The sequence below is a fragment of the Phalacrocorax carbo genome, chromosome 6, assembly GCF_963921805.1.
Source record: "Phalacrocorax carbo chromosome 6, bPhaCar2.1, whole genome shotgun sequence".
NCBI lineage: Eukaryota > Metazoa > Chordata > Aves > Suliformes > Phalacrocoracidae > Phalacrocorax > Phalacrocorax carbo.
In genome coordinates this window covers 41,976,888-41,990,955 of record NC_087518.1, presented here as the reverse complement: position 1 = coordinate 41,990,955, position 14,068 = coordinate 41,976,888, and the positions used below count along the sequence as shown (strand labels likewise).

The 14,068-nt window shown below is 40.1% G+C and overlaps 1 long non-coding RNA gene across 1 annotated transcript; it reads right to left on the bottom strand.

Moving 5' to 3' along the window:
* Positions 1-10,897: 10,897 nt before the first annotated feature.
* Positions 10,898-13,529, bottom strand: LOC135314086 (uncharacterized). The gene is made up of 2 exons (XR_010373561.1): positions 13,442-13,529; positions 10,898-11,513 (listed from the first exon to the last, which is right to left on the bottom strand). It is a non-coding gene; the product is annotated as an uncharacterized LOC135314086 (long non-coding RNA).
* Between the last annotated feature and the right edge of the window lie 539 nt (positions 13,530-14,068).

Sequence of the window (14,068 nt, the reverse complement as noted above, 5' to 3'; positions counted from 1 at the left end):
ATGGCATCACTGTTGAAATATTTCTGAAGCTAACTTTCAAACTAGCAGATGGAGCCAGATTCTTTTTTTCAGTTCAGTTGCCTTTGCTTCCTTCCAGAATTTGGCAGGACTTGGCCTGCTGACAGTTGTCTTAAGGACAAGAAGTTCTCAGCCCTGGTAATACTAGTGCAGTGGATTCCTAGCTCATTCTATTTCCAGACCCTAGCAATGGGGATGTGCCTGGGACATTAAGGATTAAATGACGGCCCTGCTGAAGTTAAATTCTAATTCACACTGGTGGAAACAGGATTTCATTGTAGAATTTTTGCTCAGGTAGAGAATCAGATTGTTTTCAAACCCCAAACAAGTATCTTCAGTTTGTCTTCAAAGCCGATCTTCTCGTGCCTTTGATGCTTAGGTACCACTTCCACCAGTTTCTTCACAATTTCCAAGTCTGGAACAGAAGGAAATTGAGATCTGTAATGGAATTGTTTCCTTTTATGGGCACAGCTTTAAATATTGCTAAAAGCAGAAGGCCTCTGGCGAGCAGCTTTTGACATTTTACAGGACTACAATGGCAAGGGAGGTTGGAACAATATCAAAGAGATAAAAATAATGTTGATCACTGCACTCAAGGGTCCATGTTTTTCATAACTGGTGTCTTCCTCTCACTTTCATTGTTACTTCCTGAAAGATAATAGGCAGTAGTGGGATCACAGGGGATTAAATAATTCAGACAGTGGGTGATTCAATGTTTTGTTATGTATAAAATTGCATTGACCCAATGAGTGTTGTTTACAGTTTAATCTGCCCCCCCAATCAATTATTTTTATAGAAGCAGGAGAAATAAGAATTAGATAATGCAGAGCTTTAGGAGGGCTCCAAGTGAGACAATGCTGGCTAGCCACAAGTAGACAAGAGTCTCATACAAGTTTGCCAGGTTTCTGGTAGAGGCCAGTTAAGGGGATGAAATTTTAAATTTTTCTCCTTCCCATAAAAACATCTTGCTAAAGAAATCTTCAGTATTCTGAGTTGTTTCAGAATAAGTGTCCTAAGATGGGATTTGGGAAAGTGGTCAATGCTGGCTTCCAGCACTCTTGACAGCTATTAGTGTTATGGTGGTGGAGCCACAGGGCCACAGTCTTCAACCAGACCCACTGCTGTAGGAGTCCTCAGAGCAGCGTGGGAGGAAAAGTGTTTCCTGTGCTCTCATGGGCACATTGGCCCTCAGGAACTTTTTTCTTGCCTTACTCTAGGATAGATACAGACATAATCAAAAATCTCATCTCCTGAGGTCAGTGGTAAAACTGTGACATAAAACCACATGGGGCTAGGGTAGTGGCAAGGAGTGTTACACCAGATGAGATGAGATGAGCCAGTGTGACTTCTGTCAAAAAAAGGAGGGCTCATTTCCCTTCCTGTTCCCAGATCTGCAGCCCCGCTGTGTGCCCATACCAGCTCTCTTGCAAGTCACACCCTCCCATGAACCACATCTACTCGATGACCGTCCCATCCCCAAGTCCAGAGAAGGAAGGGGCTCATTCCCTGCTTTGCCTGTGGACTGAATGAGCTGACAGAAGGATTCCACAGATGCCAAAACTGGCTCTGAGGGGAATGGGAGTGTGTGGCAGGAGACTTTCTGATTAAAGATGATGGTCCATGGGAGTTTAAAACTCCCTAAAGCAGCTGTAGTCCTGCCCCTCCCTAACCCCAGCGCTGTGCCTGCCTGACCCTGCAGTGTCACGGCTCAGGAAGCCAAACTAGGAGAAAATGATCCTTATTTTATTTTATTTTATTTTACTGGTTTTCTGATGGCTTCCCTCTCAGTTCACAGCAGGATCAGATGAACCCTGGGGAGGGATAGGAATGCGTGGACAAAAGCACAAGAGACGGTGGGGTCATGGCAGCACCAACTTGGGCTCTTTCAAGCTGTCATGAAACTGAAAAGTGCCTTACCTTACTTAAGTTGTGGTTTCTCTCACTTGGTTTAGAGAAAGATAACATAGGTATAGAGTATATATGAGGCAGGAACAAGGCCTACAGTGTGAATAGCCCATGCAGCAATGTGATGAATCATAAAGAAATCATAGTTAAATAGGCAGTTTTCTTCACTTATTTTCAATGTTTGTGTAGTAACTTCGAAACTAAGGCAGAAAACTCTTGCAAAAATACTAAATGGATTTTACAAAACTCTACCTAACAGCAAAAGTATTTCTTCCCTTGGCTTTAGGTTGGCTTTATGAATAACTTCAAACGGTATTTTATTTTACTTGGAGTATAGAAGGGAATGACAAAACATTAAAATAATTTTTGCTTTTGCTTTTAACAGCAGTAATGAACAGGCATACCAATTTCTTGTGGAACTCATTCCTCTTCGGTTTGCTGGAACTTTGTGCACCTATTTCTTTCTGCCATTTGTAACTATTAATACTCTAGGGCTTTAAATCCATTCTTTTGTGAAAATTATACCAGTGCCCATGTTAACTAACAAATTCTATAATTGCCAGAAACTCCTCCCTTCTCTATTCTGTATTTATTTTTTTAGAGGGATTAGAAGCATTTCATTTGAAGATTACCACAGGATATGGTCTAGAATAGCTACATCAAAAGGAAGAGAGCATTTTAAAGATTCATGTAAGACGCCATGCCTGGTTTAGCAAAATTGAATATAATGGACTTGATGCTGTCTTTGTGCCAGATTTATCTTAGTGTAACCAGGATATTGTCTGTGGTCAGGCTGTTTTAGCCAGGTGTCCAAAACTTGCAGTCAAGATGATGTGTTGACGTGAGCTCATGTATCCCGGGACAGCCATGTCAGTTTACACCTCCTGGAGATCCAGCCTTCAGTACCTGATTTGGAGTCAGGCAACATACTGGCATTGTACCCACCCAGCACAAGGGATGATCCTTACCTCAAAGGCCATTCAGTTAGAGAACGACCTTGTTGGCAGTGGACAGTCTTGGAAGTCTGAATTTCAATTGGGCACCATCGTACTGAGGAGGCATTAATTACAAGTATTAAAGCATGTAATTACAAGTATTAAAATGTGTATGTCAGCTATGGCCTTTGTGAATTCCAACACTCTACTGCTGGATTTTGCTGTACCTAAATTACTAATCAAACTGAGTAACTGCTAGTGTCTTACAAGGGTTTTATATAGGGTCATTATTAATCTGGGTTGGTGGCATGAGGGTTTTATTATTATTTGTTATACTGTATGGAACACAAATAGCAGACAGTCCCCATGTTCTGTTTTCCTGCTGCTAAGCAATTCAGTGTTACTTCTGGATTCCACCATGAAGACAAACCTAACCATTTCTCTGTTATTTAGGAGACTAGGGATAATGAAGGGTGAGGAAGCCAAGCAGCACAACTAAAGCAAAAACCATAAGTAGCCCTACTGCTGCTAGACACAGGTAGCTCCTAACAAAGCCGCCTCTGGCACTGAAGTCCCCAGTACGTTTGGTTTCAGGAAAACTTCCTGACAGATCCAACTGGGGTCCAGAAACAGATATCCAAGTGCGATTACAGTGGAGACCTAAGGGACCAGACCATTCATCCCTTTCCTTTCCCTGCACTCACTTGCTCAGTGTCCACACTCTATCTTTGGAGAAGTCTATTTGTATGAGACTGATGGAGAGAGCACAAACTCTGTTGGAACCACAGATACTGCAGAGCTTTCTGAGGGACATAATTTCAGACAAAGGCAGCTGCCCTTCCTCTCATCCTCTGGTGTCTTTAGAAGTAGCAGAGATGCCTTTTCATGGAGCAGTGCCTGAGGTAAGGAGTGTAGACTGTTCTGGCCAACACAGAGCAAGTGCCAATGTCTCTGAACCTGTGGAATAATATTTGCAACACAAATAATCCCTTCACATGCAGACGAGACTCTGCTTCAACTGTATGTGTGCCGTTTTGCCACCCTGTTATGTGTGAGTGGACAAATTCAATCCTAAATTATGCTAGAAAGTGTTAGGGTGATTTCTACAAAGTGACAAGGTGATTTTGATAGAGTTCCTTTGAATTTGCCCGCCATGGATGTGAGATCAGTGGTACGGCATGGGGTCTATATTTAGTAACAGTACTCAGCTGTAAATTGCTTAGGTCCTGAACCAGTCTCATTGAAATACAGAGGAAAATTCATAGTGACTTACAAGAAAATAAAATATGTATAACTAAGTATAATAAAAAAGGGATTTTATTATAAGCACTGCAAATATCAGCAGGACTTATGTAGTCACTAGGTTTTGGGAATTTAATGGTTGGTGTATAATTCTCTCTAAGTGTAATTTTTGATAGTTGTGCCATTTTAGTTTCTGAAGATCCAAAATTCCTGGGGAACTACCATGTCTGGAAGGCAGAACATGTGAAAAGAACAGACATCTGGGGTGAGGATACATAAGTTTAAACTGCTGAACATTTACACCTGGAGGTCTTTATAATTGCAGTGGCAATATTTGGGTATCATGATATTTTCAGATTCTGGATGGTTGTCCCTGTCCTTAAAATATAGCAGTTCTCTCCTTATCTTAAATTTCAACTCATAAGTCAAACAGTCCCTTGTAAGGTGCATCTATGGGGGCAACAAGTTGGGGAGGGAAGGGCACATGGTAGCCAAGAGGGAACCTGCCCAAACCAGCAGCTTCACTCCTCAGAAAGGAGGTGCTCTCTACCAAACACAGCTCTGACTTACTGGAACAAATTCCTTGTTGCAACTGTGAAGTTAAACACACTTAAGGCCGACTGAAGATGTGATCAAGGCTCTTAAATTTTACTCATGAATTCTCCTGTGGCTTAGTTAGCAGAAAAGATTTGAGGAAGTTGCAAAGCCAGGATGCTGCCTTGTGTCTCAGAGGCGACTGGAGTTTTCTTCCTTCTTGTTTCTTATGTGGTAACTCTAATAGTTTAAAAGAACACCCCTTTCCCTTTGAATCCCATTTGTTTTCGACATCAGTTAGAAAGGAAAGGACTGCTTCATTGAATTTGAAGGACAGCAAGTCCTGAATTCAAATTAAGAGTATTTTTCCCTCCACAAGAAGTCCCTAGAATATAGGGTTAATTTTCCTTTGACATGCCTTCCTTGTTTTTATGTCCTTTAACAGAACTCCTTTGTTTTATATGTTTGATAATTGTTTCATTATGCAGTGGCACAACATCCTACCAGACTGTAGAAAATGCTGCAAATGTCCCTTTTTGTGCATACAGCTCAGGCAACCTGGAGTTGTTTTAGGGTGGTGTCTTCATCTCCCATTGTAGTGATTCCCCTCCACCCCCCCGCCCACCATTAAATTCGTAAGAACTAGAGAGGAAATTGCAAAGGTGAACTTTCTGATTTTGTGGGGAAGGGGGGTGAGGGCCAGATGCCTGGTGATGGGGAGTGGGGACATCTCGGTGCCACCTGGTGGCAGCAGAAAATGGGCTTTTAACAGATTTCTTCTTGCCTTTGAACTGCTGGGTCTGATAGATCAAAGACAGGTCCAAGCATTCAGCTGCAGGTTCAAACACAGGGTTGCCTCTCATTTGGTATTTTTTTCCCCTCAATTGCAAACAGCTCACAAAACATGCTTGTTTTTTAAAAGCTTGCAGTCTGTTCTTAACTCCTGGCATGGGATTAGAGAGGAAAGAGGCCAAAAATTTGCTGACATAAGTGCAGCAACAGAAATCTTAATTTCAGTTATATAATAAGGCAAATGTTCATACTTAAATGTGTTTTCTTCATAAAATTGGATCTCTAAATTCAATTACTTCCATAAAAGAGATTTGAAATACAGCTTGTTTTTGTATAATATGCTGTTCACATTACTGTGAGCAGTTTGCCCCTGTTGAGTTTTTACATGTTCACTAATTACAGTGGCACTGAGTCAATTTTTACATCGTTAAATCAGTGTAAGCCTTCAGGGACTAGTGATTTGTCCTGGTGTAATGAGCAGTTTGTTGCACATCATCCTTAGGAAGAACTGAATATTGTTAAAGAAATGATGGTGAAACACAGGGAAATGTGGAGGTGCAAGGTATAAAAATGCAATTATAATTTGGTGAGCTTTAGGAATCATAGGGCAAGAAACAGAGGAGATCTTGAAGTAGCACTTAAGGAATCACAATAGAAACTGGGTTTTTTTTTTCTGATGGTGAAGGCCAGAAGTGGTATTTATGGTGCAGGAACAACCAAAAACATGTTTTCAGAGAATTTGTTGAACAAACAGAGGGGAATGGCAGGAGAACTGGTGGTGGGCATGTCTCTATTGCAGTGACAATAGTGTGTGCCAGAATTGTGTACAGTAGGGGAGGAGTACCTTCAGAAGTGTGGCTATCATAGCATGAAGCTCAATACAGGTTGCAAAAAATCCACCTGAGAAGATAGGTGATGATTCAGGTGGCCAGACATGCTATTCTGCAGGCATCAGAGGCAGAGCTACAAGCTACTTTCCAGCTAGCTGGAAAATTTCTGCAGCAGTTATGCTTGCAGCCACAGGGTAGGTGTTCTGGTGACCAAGACAGACATGCAAGCAAGAGCCTCCAGTTCCCAGGAAAGCATTCTCACTGCAGGCCTACGTCTTCCTGGGAGCTCTCCCCCTTACTCATGAACACCTGTGAAATCCACAAAACAAAAATGTGCACAGTAGAAATGTACCGAGATCTTTTGGCTCTTTTCCATTTTCCTTTTCTGATATAGCAGGCATTCCCAGCATACGGATTGACTGCCCTGTGCTCTCTAAAAACCACTGCTGCTAAGAGAAAGTTGTAAAGAATTTGCAGTTAGAATTTAAACTATTTTACAATATACAGTTAGAATTAGTGAAGATTTATCATATTTTAGAATATGCAGTTAGAATTTGTGTATGTGTTTTGCTAAGCTCCTTAAAAAACAGAGGTGATGTGATTTAATTGCATGTTAAAAGCTAGTTTGCCATCTTGTGGCCAGGAGAACGCAGTAACCAGATGCTCTATTTTGATGACTGCTTGTTTTCATTTTGTGAGAGATAAATTAAATATCTGATTAACAGCAGTATATTTAGGAACCGTTGTCCCCCACTACAAAAATAAATGTTCCAGGAAGCAGGAACATAAAAAATATCCTCTAAAAGCCAAGGCAGAGTGACAGGGTTAGACAAGTTACCGGTTTGGCTTATATTTTAAAGGATATTATTCTCTAATTATTTTTACTTTACAGTCCAGCTCAATTATATTTTTGACACAGCAGAGAAGTGAAGAGAAGTCAAAGCAAAGAGTAGTATTTGACGCCAGGGAAATAGAAGTGTAGGGCATGAGTGGTTTTTAAGAATTTTAGTTAATCCCTCTCTCTTTTGTACTATTTAGTTCCTGGTACACCTCTGCTTTTCAGAATAGTAGGGGTTTTTAAACAAATTTAAAATAGAAAGCAAGGTTGCTTTATTTGCTAAACCTGGACGGCATGTGGCAAGGCTAAGAACCATATGGTGATAGAACAAAGTTGTGTGTACAAATGTTATTAGTATTACCTGTTTTTTTAAAAACTTGTTAGGATACAAGCAACATAGTACATTTTTCATTGTTTTCTCATGGTTACCTTTTACATTTCTCATCTTTTGGAGAGTATTAGTTGTTTCAGTCCATTTCATATGCTTCTGAGACTTAGTCCTGAAAGGTGTTCAGCAATCTAGTCACGAGCCAGCAAAGTGCTTATCACATGATTATCTTCAAAATTGTCGGCTTGGCAATTAACTCCAAGCTATTAACTTCAGAGTGCCTTACTAGTGCTTGTACATTTAGTTGTGTGATTAGTGCTTTACTGAGACTTGGTCAAAGCTTTTGGCACTTTACAGGATAAAACCTCTCTAGCCTGTGTGGTTTTCAGCTATTTATATGCTACATCTGCTCAAACAAGTGGTTTTTGCATCTTCCAGAGGTTTCTCAGTTAAAAATCTTCTTAGGAAGAGATCAGAGAAAGAGACCTGTATACATCCTGTCTTGCTGGCCTAGGATACAGGATTTGATAGTCTAATTCTCTGCTTTGACTCAAGCATAAACTTTGACTTTGAACTTCAAGACCAAAAGGTGGTGAGAAAGCTGGGCACAGAAGGGGAAGGAAGTATTTTTCAGTTTAAAGAGATGAAGATACAGAGATGTCAACAATATTGACATCCTGGTCAAAACAAGTGTGTGTGTCCCTTCAAGCATGAGTCATGAATAAAGACCAAAACAAAAAATCAAATACATTTCTTCAGAAAACTCTCACTCCCCTCTGCCCCCAAATACTTTTTATAAGCACTTGTTTAAAGTGAAGAACAGCTGAAGTGCGCATTGCATCAGTTGTGTGAAATTGTCTTAAAGAAGTGTATGCTAAATTGATTTTATCCATCAAGTTATATTTTTGCTTACAGGTGCAATGCTATCATCTCTCTGCTTATCAGAAAGCAAAGGAAACAAACAGCTACAGGATTGTTTGAAATAAACAAAACCAGCTAGAAAACCGCCCATCTCCAGGTAAAGAATCAGTACCACATAAATTAATCTTTCCTATTAATATGTATGACATGATTTCATTCTCTTCTTTCTTTCACCAGTGTAAACCTGCCACAACTTCATTGTAATTTAATGCTATTGGGAGTCTTGAATCAAGTATCTTAATGTTATCATTTGTGGATTTAAATGTGCTTCTATCCAGGGGAAAAATCACGTTGCATATTACGGACAGAACCAGACGCTATGGAAGAAAAATTAAGGTAATTATAAATACATTGCAGATCCCCAGCATATTAGTAGCGGTCACAGGTTACTTTTTGACATATTCAGAAGTGTAAATTTTAACAATATATGACCATTTCTTCAGTGAGAATTGAGTAGGAGCCTGCTCTAAACCATGCAGTGGATAATGTTTTGGCTGGAGTTTGTAGGTTTGATTTTCCCCTACTAACCAAAGGAAATTGGGATCAGCTCAACTCAAATATGTAGAAACTTTACCAAAATAGAAGCTATATAAATGAAAGAAGGATTGGGTTCTACATATCCAAAGTCAGGAGGTAGGTTACACGCTTTTATTAGCATATGGGGTTTTTTGGTTTGTTTTTTTTTTTTTCATTTTTTTTCCAAAAGAGAAGAAAGAACAGATCTAAAGTTGTTATGTAGAGATACTGTTGGAATACAGCTGTTACACACTCATTTTAAATACTTGTTACTTCATGGGAGCACTGTTAATGGCTCTCCAAAGCTTATAATTGTCTGCTGCCAGAGGAATCTTCCTAGTATTTCTGATGTATTTTGCTTTGACCCAAACTAACTCTTCTTAAGATTGCTAAAGTACCCAATCATCAGAGGCCCAAACAATACTGCATTAGATTTGTTTGTTTCAAATGACTCAGTGTCTGAATCAGGTGGAGGGATTTAAAACTAGAATATTGGGACCAGATTTTCTTATCAAGAGCTAGACATAGAGAAGAACTTGAACCTCTACACAGTAAGAAAAGAATCTTCCCCTTCTTTTTTGTCAAAGCCAGGCAGGTAGGAGGCACATGGTATGGCTGCAGTGCTGAGCAAGGCTCCTGTCCCAGCAAAGCTGTGATATAACTGGTGTAACCGGAGGACTCCAGTAGCCACCACAGAGCTGCTGACTCCACCCAGTGCCCCGCTTGCTTTAGCTTCAGGGTCCTGCAGCCAGTTGTCACATGAAGATCTCCTGAAATGTCAATTTTTTATGGAAGAGACTGAAAACTGTAAAATCCTGCACAGCAAATCACTGCAGCTTGAACCTTTCATAGTCGGTAAGAGAAGGAGGAGCTCTTAAGGCTGACAGTCCGAGAGAGGGGAAGCTGTTTATTGAGACCACATGACTGAGCAGTGAACTCTCTTGCTTGATTACACTGTCTTATGATTGCTTTTTTCCTTATACGCCTGTTTTTGTTACCAAGCCTGTGCTTGGAAAGAAAATAGGTGACATATTGAAAATGACATTTTTGTTAGTACCTTAAAGGGAAAATGCCATACATGTTCTTCATAAGTGTATGGGCTGTTGTTTTGTAACCTGAAACATTTTAATCACATGTTTTGCATGTGAAAAATATAAGTTTCCTAAGCTGTTTTTTTTTTCCCCACAGAAGAGTATGCAAAGCAAGTTTAGTGGTTTGGAGCATTGTGATTTTCTAACGTTCAAAGTAGATGACATCACTAACTGGCTGCAAATTAGTCAGAAAAAATGTTTAAAAATAGCACCATTTTCTCAATAAATCTGTTCCTTGTGTGTATTAAAGGCATATGGGCTTACTTATCTGACAAAAACAAATTATAATACTGTTAACACAGCAGAGTCCTAGAGCTATAAAAGAGCAAATGGGGATCCTGCTGACAGAATTGTTAATATTGGTACTGCTGGGAGTGGTGGAAAGGATATTTCACTCATTCAGAACACAACATTGTCATTCAGAGCCTCAGAAAGAAACTTTATTTTTGACAGGTTAAGAAGCAGTTGTCCAGAATAGTTTGGAAGAATCTATAAAGTGTGAGTTTAAATGGATTAGTGGCGAGATTTCAGGCAGAACTGTCAGACAGATGAAAAATGTAGTTCATTACATTATTCTGCAACTTGTTATACAAATGCTTCTCTATTTATAGTGCATGTGAATCTTCATGTTCCCTGTGCATTCACAGCAGATGCAGTTTCATGTATTATGACAAATTCAGGCCTGCATTTAAAACGAAAAATATGTTTTGGCTTGTTTTAGAAGCATCCTTTCTACTCTTTCCTGCTGTGCTTTGTTTCCTTCAGTCATTATTGACCTTCCTTGTTTCAAACCACAGATGTGCCTGAGCTCCTATCAGAAAGGCAAATAGCTGATGAAGATGGACATGACACCCAAGAGGAACGATGGGGGAAGGAAGTGGACAGTATAGTAGCTTGGACTAACTCTCTAACAGAAGATCACAGGATTAAATCAGGGAGACTGGATGTACAGATAAGCAAGTACTTTATTACCTTTTAAACAGTCTAAGGATTTTTGTACCATTCCCACCAAGCAAAACTTCAGTTGTTACTTAGCTGGATTTTTGTTGGTTGGTTGGTTACTTGGTTTTTGCCAGCATGGTGCTATCAGCTTCAGTTAGAGGTTGAGTAGGAATGGAATAAGAATCTGGTTTATACATGCAAGATTGGCTTTTCACCAGGTCTCGTGCCTTCCTCTTGCCCTTGGTGGTTTGTTGCTGTGTAATTTTTTTTATCTTATTGTTGAAATAGCTTGGTATTTTCAGGTGTTCTAACCTCTGCTGGGTCTAGAGCAATGACAAGATATAGGAGAAACATCTAGTTTTGAATGCACAGGAGAGCATCTCTATTGAGTGAAAGGATGGCATTGCTTGTATCGAAATCAGACTATGGCTGTGTTCAGAATTGAACACCTAACAGTGGTAATTTTGCAAAAATCCCTGTGTTCTTCTGCTCTTTACACTGGATATGCAATGTGTGGATGTGGGGTATTGTAGCTTTGCTAAAAAAACTGTATGTCTCTTAAGTCTTCCAGATATATCAGTTGTAGCCATCACTAAGAAATTCACGCAGCTGTGTTGAGACCTATGAAAAGGCAAATGACATGTAGGTAGACAGGACAGTAAAGATCCATACAGCTTGGATCCAGGCTCAGGTTTCAAAAGCCAGCCAGATACTGCCATTAAGTAAACAAGAGCCACAGTGTTACAAAGTCTGCAGAATCACATTCACAGAAGATCTCTGAGATTACAAAAGAAATGTGTTTTTATCATCTTCAAGTCACTGGCCTCTTAAAATGTCTGTACACTGCCTGAAGAGCGGTGTAAGTGTATTTTATGCTTGTATGCTATGTCCTAGAAAAAAAAAACACCCATAGGACTGGTAAAAGACACAAGCACTTTGCTGTAGGAATCCATTAGAAATGTGAGTTATATAATAAAACTTAAAAAATATTTATTATCTGACTACCTAGAGATAAAAAAGATAAGAATGTCCCGTCTGTGAAACGTTTTCCCTAAGTGACACACAGTAAACAGAGTAAACAGAGTAGCTGCCATAAAGCAACTCTGCTCCACAACTTGCTCTGTGTGTGTGTGAAATGCACAAGCATTAAAATTCTTGTCAGTAACAGATATGTAGTGATTTTTATGTCTATGAGGACGGTCCTGAAAAACTTATGACATTGGACATACATGTAGAACAGTGCTTGCAGGCATCAGTCTCTAAGAAAAGAGCACAGGACTGGAGGGTGGATAATCTGTCACCTCTCCACAGTTGTGCCCCTATGATATGACCATGGTCAAGTCATTTCACCTTTCTGAGTCATCCTTCTCATTTGACCTCTCTCTCATCTATGTGGAATTGTAAATTTTGGATCAGAATTTGTTTCTGTGATGTGCTTGAACGTTCATAGCCAGTCTGGTCATGCTCTGAAAATATTGTACTGTTTCTGAAGCAAAGCAGTAGCCACAGAACTTATAAATAAACTCACTTTTCTAAGAAAATTCTTACATTAGCCTTCAATACATGAGGAATTATTATATCTTGTGTGTATTACAAACTCTGTTGAGTTCTGACTTCTGCTTAATTTGGGCAAGTAACATAACTAGGGCTTTGGTAAACAAGGGACAGCACTGCATCCTGTGTAGACCTATACATGTACATCTGGAAAAACTAATAAACATTCCTGGTCTAAAATGAGTTTTCATAATCAGTGGGCACAGAACATGGAATAGATTTGAACAGGTATTGGCTCTGTCAGACTGGCATCCAAAGGGATAGAAGGTCACTATACCATGTCTTTGATGGTGCCTTTCTAGAAGCAGTTCGCAGCCAGGAATACAAACAGTATATAACTGAGTGAAACTGTAGTTTCTACTTCAGTCTGGATGCAGATGATATCACTTTAATCCTATTGACCACATGTGGAAAATTATCTCCAGCTACAAATGCCTCGCATCTTTTCCAGTGAAAATCCAGCTCCAGATTTTCCAGTGTACAGGGTAATGGGACTCCGAGCTGCAGTCCTTTAAATTTCACACTTCTTTATGGGCTCCTATCTGTGACCTTTACTTCATGTAACATATTATAGGCAGAGTGTAGTTCAAACTGTGTGTACCTGCTATGAGAAAAAGCAGTGTAAAACCCATGGTGGTTTCATTAACGGAGAAGATTGTTCACTTGCTTTTTGTCAAATGCCTCTAGAAAAACTAATCAACAGCAGATACTCTCCGGACCTGTTTTGGTTTAATCACAGGTGTAAGCCTGACCTCACTGAAGCTGCTGCAGATGCACACCAAGACTGCCCAAGGGCAGTTTCTGTTGCTGAAGCTCCTTCTCCTCTAGATGGCCCTGTGCTCCTGCCTGGGACACACCGGCTGCTCCCGGGCCGGGGAAAGGGCTGCTGCCTGCTTTCAGAAGCTCCTTGTTTGGGAGTCAGCTGCCAGAAGGTATGGTTCTGCTTATAATAATCTATGAAAGCTCCTCAGCATTTCAACAGTGTGTAGTCTTACCTGAGAAGGTGTTTAATGCAGCAGAGGGGGAAGCTCCTTGGAAAGACTGTCTTTGAAATGTTGTCTCAGCTGATGCCGAAGGAATTGCCTCCATGCAGGTCATTGTGGTTTTGGTGTATGCGCTCTGCTTGTTCAGGTAATTTTCAGTCTGTGATCACCAACTCGAAGAGCACTGGCAGAAGAGTTACATTGAATGCTACATTCCCATATCAGTGTCAAATGTATGTACCTTGCACAGCCCCTCAGAAAGCATTGTCTGAAGAAACAGAGTACGGTGCTGATGACCACTGTAAAAGATCAAGGGAAAATATATGAGTCCTGGCAGCCACACTAAAGGGGACTTAAAGGGAACAGGGCAAAACACAGTGTCTTATTTTTACGTGTGGGTATCTAATGATGTTGTTACACAGCTTCAAAGATGTGTTTGTATATAAGCACTGAAGTATAGCAGTGACTGTATGCTGTCTTCAGGCTATAATATAGGTCAGCGATGCAAATAGACATGCTCACATGGAGCTCAAGGTTCTTCGTCTCCTGTCTGCTATACTTTCTATGGACTACATTGTGCTATTAGCATTTTCAATAATATTCTTCAAATAATCCTGAGAAAACCAGCAAGGTTTCATG